The sequence below is a fragment of the Achroia grisella genome, unplaced genomic scaffold, assembly GCF_030625045.1.
Source record: "Achroia grisella isolate CSIRO2021 unplaced genomic scaffold, CSIRO_AGI_Agris_v1 utg1360, whole genome shotgun sequence".
NCBI classification, from domain to species: Eukaryota; Metazoa; Arthropoda; class Insecta; order Lepidoptera; family Pyralidae; genus Achroia; species Achroia grisella.
The window spans coordinates 3,987,179-3,999,522 of record NW_026712626.1 but is presented as its reverse complement, the minus strand read 5'-3'; the positions used below and the strand labels follow the sequence as shown (position 1 = coordinate 3,999,522).

The 12,344-nt window shown below is 36.6% G+C and overlaps 1 protein-coding gene across 2 annotated transcripts in view; it reads left to right on the top strand.

Moving 5' to 3' along the window:
* The window catches only part of LOC131855384 (protein daughterless-like), a 166,940-nt gene that overhangs the window by 45,618 nt on the left and 108,978 nt on the right, over positions 1-12,344 (top strand). The window lies entirely within an intron of this gene.

The window sequence follows — 12,344 nt, the reverse complement described above, 5'->3', positions numbered from 1 at the left end:
GTCACACTTTGTTGTATTAGTTTTATACAATAAAACGTAAGTATTTTTACTTTTTAATCTTAATTATTTAAAGTAATATTTCATTTGTATTTATGTAAGTACTTGTAGAGTTGTTTACCTATTCATTCATTAAATTTAAGAGCAACGCTCTTGTCGGTGGAGCTCTTGCCACTTTCTACGATCTTCCATCATACTCTTTAAGCCTTGATACGACACGACTCCAATTCTGTCTTTAATTTGTTTGATGTAACTGTGCCTTGGTCTTCCTCTCCCCCTCTTTCCTTCTATCTTTCCCTCAATAATTAGTTTCAAAAATTCATCGTGCCATATCAAGTGCTCCAACATTTTTCCTTTTCTACTTTCTATAGCATTCAATATCAGGCTTTTTTCTTTTACCCTTTTTATCCAGCTAATTCTTTCCATCCTTCTCCAGCACCACATTTCAAAAGCTTCCAGTTTGTCCTTTTCTTTTTGAGTTAATGTCCACGTTTCACATGCATACAAAGCTATACTCCAGATATAGGTCTTAATAAATCGTTTCCGTGAGTTCTTGGATATCTTAGCACGTAAAAGGTATTTTTTTGTCATTAAATACTTTTTTTGCCATGGCTATTCTTGTTGTAATATCCGTGGTACATCTGGAGTTCTTTTTTATGAATGATAATGGAATGGTGCACTCGCCTGCGCTAACGGTTTACGCTGGCGGGGCACCAGTGGAGGATAATAAGATGAGCATGAGGTCAGGTCAGTTAGCCCATCGTGACAAATTCATCAGAAATTTATCACGATGGTTTCCAGGAGGAACCGCGTGGAGGTCAACCTGACATGGTACATTGCTAACAATCCCCTTCCCCCCGGTACATCTGGAGTTATTGGCGACATGACATAGTGCCTTTCTTGAAATAGGGGACCTAGAGGTCCCGTTACCAACAATAAGCCCCCCTGGGGAAGTGGATTGTTAGTACTGTGGACTAACAACCCCATTGCTACTAATGTACCACGCTGTTCCCACTGGATACCATCGTGATAAATTCCTGGTGAATTCTGTCTGTCTGTATGTCTGTCTGTCTCGCTTTCACACCAAAACTACTGAACCGATATAAATGAAACTTGGTACACAGAAAGTCTAGTTCTTGAGAAAGGACATAGGCTACTTCTTGAAGTGAAAAAAGGGTTGTAAGGGGTTGAAAGAGGAGATGAAATATTGTATGGAAGTTTCGTCATTTTTAGAAGCTTGAAAATTATTCCCTTAAATAAAATAGGGGATGAAAATTTATATGAAAATTCGTCATTTTTGTAACTAGAACAATGATACTTTTTTCTTTGGTTTTTTTGGGTTAGATTATGAAATATTTTTTGGCGAAGGTCACTATTTCTCGCGGACGAAGTCGCGGGCACAGCTAGTAATATTATAAAGATTGAAAACTGTTATAGATATTCTAAATGTCCTGTATAATCTTTTATTAATATGTAAGTATTGTAATATGCAAATATATATATATATATTTGCGCAACTTTGCGTATAGTTTCCCATCTTTTGCAATACTTGTCATTGCAGCTCCGCTCCTATTGGTCGTAGCGTAATGTTACATAAAACCTTCCTCGACAAGTGGACTGCCCTACACAAAATGAATATTTTAATTCGAACCAATAGCGCCTTCAAATAAACAAACTCTTCAGCTTTATAATATTATTAAAAATATTAAAAATAATATCTAACTTAAAATTCATAGCGCTGACAATGTTATCTGATTGAACAGAGATTGAACAGAGGTTTCTATGTTGATTGTCGCATGCCTAATCCTTGTTGTTAATTAAATATAAGTTAATCAATATTTATTTAAAAGAGCCACACACAAGTATCTTGCTCATTCTTCTTGTGATGAGTCTGCAATCCGAATGTGCGGTAGAATAAAAAAACTTGACTATTCAAAAGTGCTTATATTAAGTTTATTTGGATAAAGATTATTTCTATTTCTATTTCTATTAGTATATTAGTGTTAGTATGTTACAGATTAAACCTTTCAAATAAGGGCTAGTGTTATCAATATATATATGTTCGAAGGTCATTACACAATAGATTTGCATCGTGCTCTATCTCAAACTTGTGTTGTACGTACTTACCTATATTTCAATACCGGAAGATACATACGTCAGGATTTATTAACTTTTTATTTCTGTACTAGCTAACTGTCTGATGGTATATTGTAACCATCTTCTATATACATGTATGAAATGAAATGAAATGAAATTTATTGTTTAAATGTGGTTTTACAGAGATGGTTTAACATAATTAACACATATACTATATATAGTAAGACCGAAAAAGAGATGGATGAGTGAAAGATGATATGGTAAGAAAGGGAGTAAATAATGAGATGACTGCGAACAGGGATGAATGGAAGAGAACAACATATTACGACGACCTCAAATAAATGATAAGGAAGAAGTAGATGATAATATATATACTAGCTGGCCCGGCAAACGCAGTTTTGCCTTAAAATAAAAAAAATATTTAGGGGTGGACTACCCCTAACATTTAGGGGGATGAAAAATAGATGTTGGATTCTCAGACCTACTCAATACGCTCACAAAATTTCATGAAAATCGGTCAAGCCGTTTCGGAGGAGTATGGGAACGAAAACTGTGACACGAGAATTTTATATATAAGATAAAATTGGAGTGTCTGATTGTAATATTGAAATAACAGTTTTTGACTACATGCATTTGAAAATAAATACGGTACATACACCGAAATAACATTTTTTACAATTTTTGTCTGTCACTTTGTTCCGGCTAATCTCTGGCTGGACCGATTTCGACGGGACTTTCATTTGCAGGTAGCTGATGTAATAAGGAGTAACTTCGCTACTTTTATTTTAGAAAAATAAGGTTAAATTCTAATTCGAGGGTCATCATCATCTGCTTCTTCCTTATCCCATTTATTTGTGGTCGTCGTAATATGTTTTTCTCTTCCATTCATCTCTGTTCGCAGTCATTCCGTTATTTACTCCCTTTCTCACCATATCATCATTCACACAGTCCATCCATCTCTTTTTCGGTCTTCCTCTACCCCTATAACCATCCACATTCATATGTAACACCGTCCTTAGGATATGATCTTCATTCCTACGCATTACATGCCCATACCACGATAGACGATTACTCTTTAACCTCTCTGACATCGGTGCCACTTTCATACTTCCTCTGATGTATTCATTCTTTATCTTGTCTATCCTCGTCACACCACACATCCATCGAGGGTACAGCTATATAAATGTAAATGTTATATAAATAAATATTTATATAGTATACTCTTATATATAACACAGTACAGTCCATCAAGGGTAACCACCCCGCCTACATGGGTGACAAACTTTACCTAGATATGCAGTACATATAAATTAATGAATTAATTACATGCCCTAACATTACATATTTCACTTTACTTGACGGCCTCGGTGTCTAGTGGTTTAGCATACCTTACTTCCGATGGTCGCACGTTCAATCCCCCGCACGGTACAGACATTTGTATTCATGAGTATGATTGTTTGTATCGGTCTGGGTGTTTTCTATGTATAATATTTATGTATTTACAAAAAATATATCTAGTCCCTATAATACAAACTCTGTTTAGCCTGGGACTAGATGGCGCTGTGTGAATTGTCCTACATTATTGTTATCTATACATATAAATAAAATTGTAGTGTCTGTTTGTAATTTTGAAGTAACCGTTTTTTACTACATGCATATGAATACAAAACACCAAAATTTTTTTTCCATTTTTGTCTGTCTGTCTGTCAGTCTGTTTGTTCCGGCTAATCTCTGAAATGGCTGGACTGATTTTGACGTGGCTTTCATTTGCAGGTAGCTGATGTAACAAGGAGTAACTTAGGCTACTTTTATTTTATAAAAATAAAGTTAAATTCCACGCGGACGAAGTCGCGTGTACAGCTAGTTATATAATTATACCAGCTGCCGAGACTACTGTATTTTTTATGTATAGTTGTAATAATAGACCCTAGAATCCAATCTAAACAAAGCTTGTGTTATGGGTGCTACACAACTGATATAAACTGATAAAAACAATCATACTCATGAATACAAATGTTTGTACCAGGAATCGAACCCTCAACCATCGGAGTGTCAAACCTCTACACTACCGAGACCGTTGAAACTGAACCTAAGTCCAACGAATTCACTCATCCGATTATCCGCACGAAAACCCGTGGGTCACGTTTTTACGGGCATGCGACGCAGACAGTTCCGAGGAAGTGATAATGATATCCATGATAACACATGTACAGTGTAAGTTGACACAACACTTGCGTAAGGAATTGGCAAACATACAGACAGACATGTTAGCACGGGTGTCGTACCAAAGTGGGGATTAAATGAAATTTTATTTACTTTTAAAATTATATATAACTAGCTTTTGCCCGCGGCTTCGCTTGCGTTAATTTATCCCCTTAGGGGTGGAATTTATCAAAATCCTTTCTTAGGGGATGCCTATTGGGCACATTGATTTAAGAAGCAAAAGTATAATTCATCACATTTAAAATAAGTAATGTTGCTAAGTAACAGTTTGTATGTAACGTGCAACTGTGATCGGAACGAAAATAAATTATATTTACTGCTATATATGTAATCCACTGAATATCTCCATCAATGCCTACCTCATAATAGCTTTATGCATGCAAAGTCTCAGCCCGATCGGTTTAAAATTGACAAAGTTTCATACAAACTTTCATCCCCTATTTTATCCCCTTGGGGATAGAATTAATCAAAATCCTTTCTTAGCGGATGTCTACGTCATAACATCTACCTGCATGCCAAATTTCAGCCCGATCCGTCTAGTGGTTTGGGCTGTACGTTGATAGATCACTACGTCAGTCACCTTTGAGTTATATATTTAGATTTCTGTGTAAATTTGAAATCTTAATTTAAAAATTAAAACTTTAAGTGCTAGTCCTGTAAAAAATGTACATTCTAAATACTGCCATTTTTCTATTTAACCGACGACATATAATAATAATAATAATATTTCAGGACAATTCACACAGCGCCATCTAGTCCCAAGCTAAGCAGAGCTTGTGTTATGGGTACTAGACAACTGATACAAATACATAGATATATTTTTTTCGTAAATACATACATATTATACATAGAAAACATCCAGACCGATACAAACAATCATACTCATGAATACAAATGTTTGTACCGTGCGAGGAATCGAACCCGCGACCATCGGATAGTAAAGCGGTGTGCGGAACCACTAGACCACCGAGGCTGTCCTGATATGCTATTCGATATTCGCAACACAGTTTTATACTTCTGTGAATATCATCGTTTCTTCAGTAAATTAGTACACATGTTTTCTGTATTAAGTAAATAAAAAACAAAAAAAAATTATATGTCCGTGTTGAAGTAAATTGACCTATCCGAGATATGAAGTGTGTACCATGTGATAACGATGGAGTGCGGTGGTTTTGTCATTTATACCTGCGCCGGCGAGGGGCGCCGGGTTTTTGCCACTGTAATGTTGCGCACGCGCCGATATTTACGAGATATCGATATTCTCATACGATATATTTATTTTTTTATTTATTAGGTCGCCAATAAGATTTACACCAATACAATTACATTATATACTAGCTGTACACGCGACTTCGTCCGCGTGGAATTAAACTTTATTTATCTATAAAAGAAGCCTAAGTTACTCCTTAATGCATCAGCTACCTATCAAAAAAATTCCGTCAAATCGGTCCAGCCATTTCAGAGATTATCCGGAAGAAACACAGACAGACTGATAAAAATTGTAAAAAATGTTACTTTGGTGTATGTACTGTATTTATATTCATATGCTTCATAAAAACGGTTATTTCAATATTACAAACAGACACTCCAATTTTATTTATTATACGCAACCTTAATTACAGGCAACTACGACATTTATATGACAAATTGTTGCTTACAATTAACAAAACATAACATAATAACAATAATCTCAGGACAATTCACACAGCGCCATCTAGACCCAAGTTAAGCTAGCTAAAGCTTGTGTTATGGGTACTAGATAACTAATACAAGTACATAGATATTGTTTTTTCGTATATACATACATATTATACATAGAAAACACACAGACCGATATAAACAATCACACTCATGAATACAAATGTACGGTACAAACATTTGTATTCATGAGTGTGATGTGCGAGGAATCGAACCCGCGACCATCGGTCGTAAACCGGTGTGCTAGACCGCTAGACCACGGGTCGTCATCATCACATCAAACATGTAGGTACATACCTAAAAACACAGAAAAACTGACATACTCACATATACCAATTCGTTGTATTTCGCGGAAATCGTGATCATAAAAAATAAAACCGAATGTGAAACCAACAGTCCAGTGTTATCGAGATGTACTAATATCGACAGATCATGACTATCGATATAGTCACTTCCCTATTCTTGTAGCTAAAATCCTATGCTATGGCCGGTGGTGCGGCGGTGCGGGGGCGGCGTCGAGGGTGCGGGGCGCGGGGTAGTAGTGTTGCACCTGGCGACGGCCGCCAATTGCGAGCCGGCGCACGCGCACCCACCGGGCCGGGACACGCGTGAGACTTTCTCCTATATTTTATAACCTCACTAGCTTGAAAGGGAATTGTTAGTAATGTGGACTGATGATCTTATTGCTAGCAATGTACCATGTCAGGTTGACCTCCACGCGGTTCCCCCTAGAAACCATCGCGTTAAATAGGTGGATTTGTCACGATGTGCTAACTGACCTGACCTCATGCTCATCTTATCCTCCACTGGTGGGCACCAGCGTATACCGTTAGCGCAGGCGGGTGCACCATTACATTATCAAAAATAGGTCCAGACTTCAGATAGCTTAAAAAAATTATATTACGATTGTGGAAAATAAGCATACGGCCCATCTGATGGTAAACGGTTACCGTAGCCTATTGACGTATGAGTCATTAGGGGTGTCGTGCGAACCCTTAAGTTGCCGACCCTTAAGTAACCTAAATATAATCTTCTTGAAAAACCCCATGCTGTAGTCTCGTGAGAAAACCTCAGCAGGTAGTTCATCCAGTTCTTCTCAAATGGATCTATATACTGAACTGGACGGTAGGGAAGCGGCTAAAATGTCCTACATGAATAAATTATTTTGGAATTTGAATTCCACAATGTAAGTGTACGCGGGAGGAAGCTCCTCTGAAACCGCACTGTCCGAGATCACGTAGGTTCCAGCGTGTTGAGATGAGTTCCCAGTTTCATAATTATTTTGCTATAAGAAAACTAACTACAGGTTACTGTAATTTCAATATACAGTATTTCACCCCTCGGAGGGTGGCGCCCGCGTCGGTGTGTGACGGGGTCGCGCGCGCACCCTTACATCGATACATACCTCTCTCTCACACGTATAGCGTTGTCTCGCTCGTACATTGGAAACTACTGTAGAGGGTAAGTAACTTTGCACGTCGGTACACAATAAATAATTGGTAGATTCTTATATCAAGTGTGAGCTTATAATTGAATTATTATTAATTATTGGAATTTGATGGTCTAGCGGTTTAGCATTACGTTGGCGGTCGCGGGTTCAATTCCTTGCACAGTATTCTATACGAAATATTTGTATATTGTTTGTATCGGTTTGGTGTTTTTTTTATATGATTATGAATTGGTGCACCCGCCTGCGCTGATGGTTTACGCTGGCGGGGCAGCAGTGCAGCCTGATAGAATGAGCATGAGGTCAAGTCAGTTGGCACAACGTGAGTAGTCACATCGTAGTCCACACATTACTAACAATCCCCCTCCCCCCTCGGTCTGGGTGTTGTATGTATGTACAAAAACATGTGTCTAAGTATTTATAACAGTTGTCTAGTACCCATAACACAAGCTCTGCTCAGCTTGGAACTAGATGGCGCTGTGTTAATTGTCTAGGGTTATTTCTTTATTTATATCAGTTGTCTAGTACCCATAACACAAGCTCTGCTCAGCTTGGAACTAGATGGCGCTGTGTTAATTGTCTAGGGTTATTTCTTTATTTATTTTTGGAAAACCAAGGCTATTTACAAACATAGTTATAAACATAATTAAATCAGAGCGGCCGGCCACTTAGAGGTTTTCGCGGATAGAAACGTATAATATAAAATAAATTACAGTACTAAACGAGAGGCGTATATGTGTCATAAGTACTCATAAAATCATATATGATGATGCCTACGGCTACCTTTTACCATCGCACCGCTCGCCATCGACAGGGAATTCATCCCCACACGCTGGAACCTAAGTGGTCTCGGACAGTGCGGTTTCAGAGGAGCTTCCTCCCGCGTACACTTAGATTGTGGAATGAACTACCTGCCGAGGTTTTCTCGAGAGACTACAGCATGGGGTTTTTCAAGAAGGGTATATTAAGGTTTCTTAAGGGTCGGCAATGCGCATGTGACACCTCTGGTGTTTCAGGCGTCCATAGGCTACGGTAGCCGTTTACCATCAGATGGGCCGTATGCCTTTTCGCCACCTAAGTAGTATAAAAAACATATATATGAAAAAATAACAATCTACTAAATTGAATAAATATATAATAATAATTTATTACGAATCATCATTGCCTTGCCTTTATCCCATTATTTGTGGTCGGCGCAGTATGTCATTCTCTTCCACTGCTCTCTATCAGTCGTCATATCTAAACATACTCTTCATTTATTCATATCATCTTTCACACAATCCATCCATCTTTTCTTAGGGCGTCCCCTCCCTTTACATCCATCCACATTCATATTATACACTTTCCATAAGACATGGTCCTCATTCCTCCGCATAACATGCCCATACCAGCTCAATCTGTTACCTCGCAACTTTTTTCTTTCTAATTTATTACGAATATTCTGTAATAAATAATTGAATGACTCGTTATATTAATCAATCGATACACAATTGTAAGTAACATACACACTTGCACATCCTACTTGCATACTACCGAACAAGTTCTACCTGCCAACGACAGAGACAGATATACGAACGGATTGAAGTGCGAGCGAGTACATATTGTATGTGTTGGCGGGACAGATGTTCGCAGTGACGCGATGCGGGTGCGTTTTTTTTTAATTTAACCTATAGGGTTGTCTATGCTTCCTGGCGGTGCGTGGGAATGTCTATGACAGTATTGTCTATGCGCTCACTCTTCTCACCTTACAATAGCAACAGATGTTGCTAAAGACAATTGAAACAATGTTTGCGAATTTCTATTCCTTGAGCGACAAAGGTTTTAAGGGAAAGAATTGTAATTATTTGTTGGGGTTTATTAGGGATATATAATTTAAATCTATGTATATTTATTTATTTATTTATTAGCATACAAAACAGATTACAGTCAATATAATAATATAATTAGGAGCGTGTAGTTCGGTACAAAACTGGATTGTAATCCAACACTATGTATGCCTAAGAGCTAAATTATATAGACGCATTCAATATACGCTAGATAGCTAGATAAGGTTATATAATGAAAAGTAAACTAAACAGAATTTTATTTATATTATCATGTTAACAGAATTTTATTTATATTAAAGAAAAAAAAAATACTATAGAGTGCTTTTCAGCCAATTACGGGATACTTCGTTGTATGAACTCGTCATGTTGCAGTTCATATCATTGTGTAATGCTAATAATTAGCGGTATGATTATTGTGAGAACTTTATTGTACAACTAGCTTTTGCCCGCGGCTTCGCTCGCGTTAATTTATCCCTTTAGGGGTGGAAGTTATCGAAATCCTTTCTTAGGGGATGCCTACGTCATAGTAGATTTATGCATGCAAAGTCTCAGCCCGATCGTTTTAAAATTGACAAAGTTTCATACAAACTTTCATCCCCTATTTTATCTCCTTGGGGGTAGAACCTTTTCGCATCCATTGGCCACGCATTGTCTGAGCACCGCTTCGCCAATTTTCAAGAAGTGTCAAAATGGGTCGAAAATTGGTTCAGGAAAATTGGTTCAGAAAATTGGTTGAAGAATTCTTCCGCCACGGAATTCGAAAATTGCCCGAGAGGTGGGAGGCTGGTGTGGCTAATGAAGGAAAATATTTCGAATAAAATCGCCCCAGTGTGTAGAGTATTAAACGATACATTTTTTCAAAAATCAGTCCGGTTTCATATTTATACACCTAGTACGACCGTCGTCGTTATCCTATCTTTTACTCGATAGATTTCTATTATTTTGTTTAATTCCACTACAATTATTATGTGTGAGACCACAAACAGTTGGTGTGGAAACTTGACTACCGTTACGACCTTCTCTATTGGTGATCACAATTTGAGAATAGAAAATCATTTATTCAAATAAACTTACATTGAAGCACTTTTGAATAGTCATTACATTTTTTTAATCTACCGCTCGTTCGAAAAGCTGTCACATCACAAGAAGAACGAGCAAGAAACTTGCGTGTTGCTCTTTTAAATAATTTTATTATTACTTTACATTTTAAGTTTAAGTGTGTGAATACAAACCACCAATTAGCAATAATTCAATTAAATACTCAAATAGAAAAAAATATTTAACATATAACCAACTGGTTAAACAATTAATAAGAGGAAATCAGTCATTGTGATTAGAGCAGACCAGTCCCTACAAGCAGCACTCGTTCACGAGTATGACGGATGACCCAGCCATCACTGCGCTCGACCATATTTTAGGGAGCCCAATGACCCGGCCCACCACGCCGCCACATGTCTGGACATTTTAGTGAGCATAACTACTCAAAACACTAGACCACGTCAAAGCTACTTACAATTGCCATCTGATAGTTATAGTATTCACATTTTACATAAGAATGCATGCGGTAATCAATACAAAAACCGCTACGCTTTCATATTTCTAAAATAATAGATATAGTCAAGAGAGATATAATCAGCCTCACATAGTACTCTGTGAAAGACGGTATTGCGGTTCATGAACCATATTAGCGTCGGTTAGTTTCACGTCAGTCAGTTAGCCCATCGTTGCAAATTTACCAGTAAAGCACAATGGTCTCCAGTAGGAACCGCGTGGAGTTCAACCTGAAATGGTACATTCAAGATTCAAGATTCAACATTCTTTATTTGTAAAACAAGCGTGATTTCATAAGTAGATGATATACTCGTACATACAAGGAATTTGTCCGACATGTTTAGCCTAGATGGCATACAATATATTTAAATGCTACAATAAAATATTAAATTTAAATGTTAAACAATAATAAAAAAGAATGATGTCATAATAATACAAAAAAAAAAAACTACAACTTAAGTATATGCACAATAATATAAAACTAATAAAACATTTCGTCAAATTTATCATCTAAAAAGTTCGATATATATATTGGTGGCAATGAGGTTATTAGTCCACATAACTAACAATATCTATATATTCAAATATCCTATATGTTCATAAAAATCTTGACTTATTTTCAGAAAAACAGCAATATTCATAATATTAATACTAGATTTAAAGACAAACTTGCTGTCACCAAGTATCGTTTAGAAAAAGTATTTTATGGGAATAGGTATAAAAATTTACAATAAGATACCGAAGTATATGTTGGAATTACCCTTAAAAAAAATCAAAACATCTGTTAAATCATATTTACTGAGCAAATCATATTAGGTACTCACTAAACGATTACTTGAATGACGAGCGTGCATTGCAATAGTTGTTCATGCACGGGATTTTCATTTAATGTTAGACATAGACACCTATATAAATATACATTGTAAATAAACTGGCTTTAAAAAAAAGTAATTCAATTGAGTTTCTTGCCAGTTCTTCTCAATCGGATCTATATACCAAACTGGACGGTAGGGAAAAAATTAAAATTATAATGTAGAAATTTGACGTTCTAAGCGGCTAAAATGTCCTACATGAATAAATGAATTTGAATGTGAATTTATTTATTTACGTCACACCAAGTGAGCTTTATAGTCTCCCAATATGCCCTTATATATATACAATAATATATATATCTATATGTAAATCTGTGAGAAGTAGAACTAGAAAAAAAATCGGAAACGGAAATGATAGCGAAGATGAAAATTTGTATGAAAATGTCACTATTTCTTTAGTAGAATGATGAAGCTTTTTTGGGTTAAAATCTAATATTTTCTTTATTTGGTCAAGGTCACTGTTCCACGGGGACGAAGTCGCGGGCACAGCTAGTATATATATATATGTATAATCTGTGAGGAATAGAATTAGAAAAAATCAAATCACATTTGCGTATCAAAGTTTCAAATCCTGCATTCGGAAACGGAACAGTGGATGCGTGCGCGCATCATTTCAATTTTTTGCCTCTATCG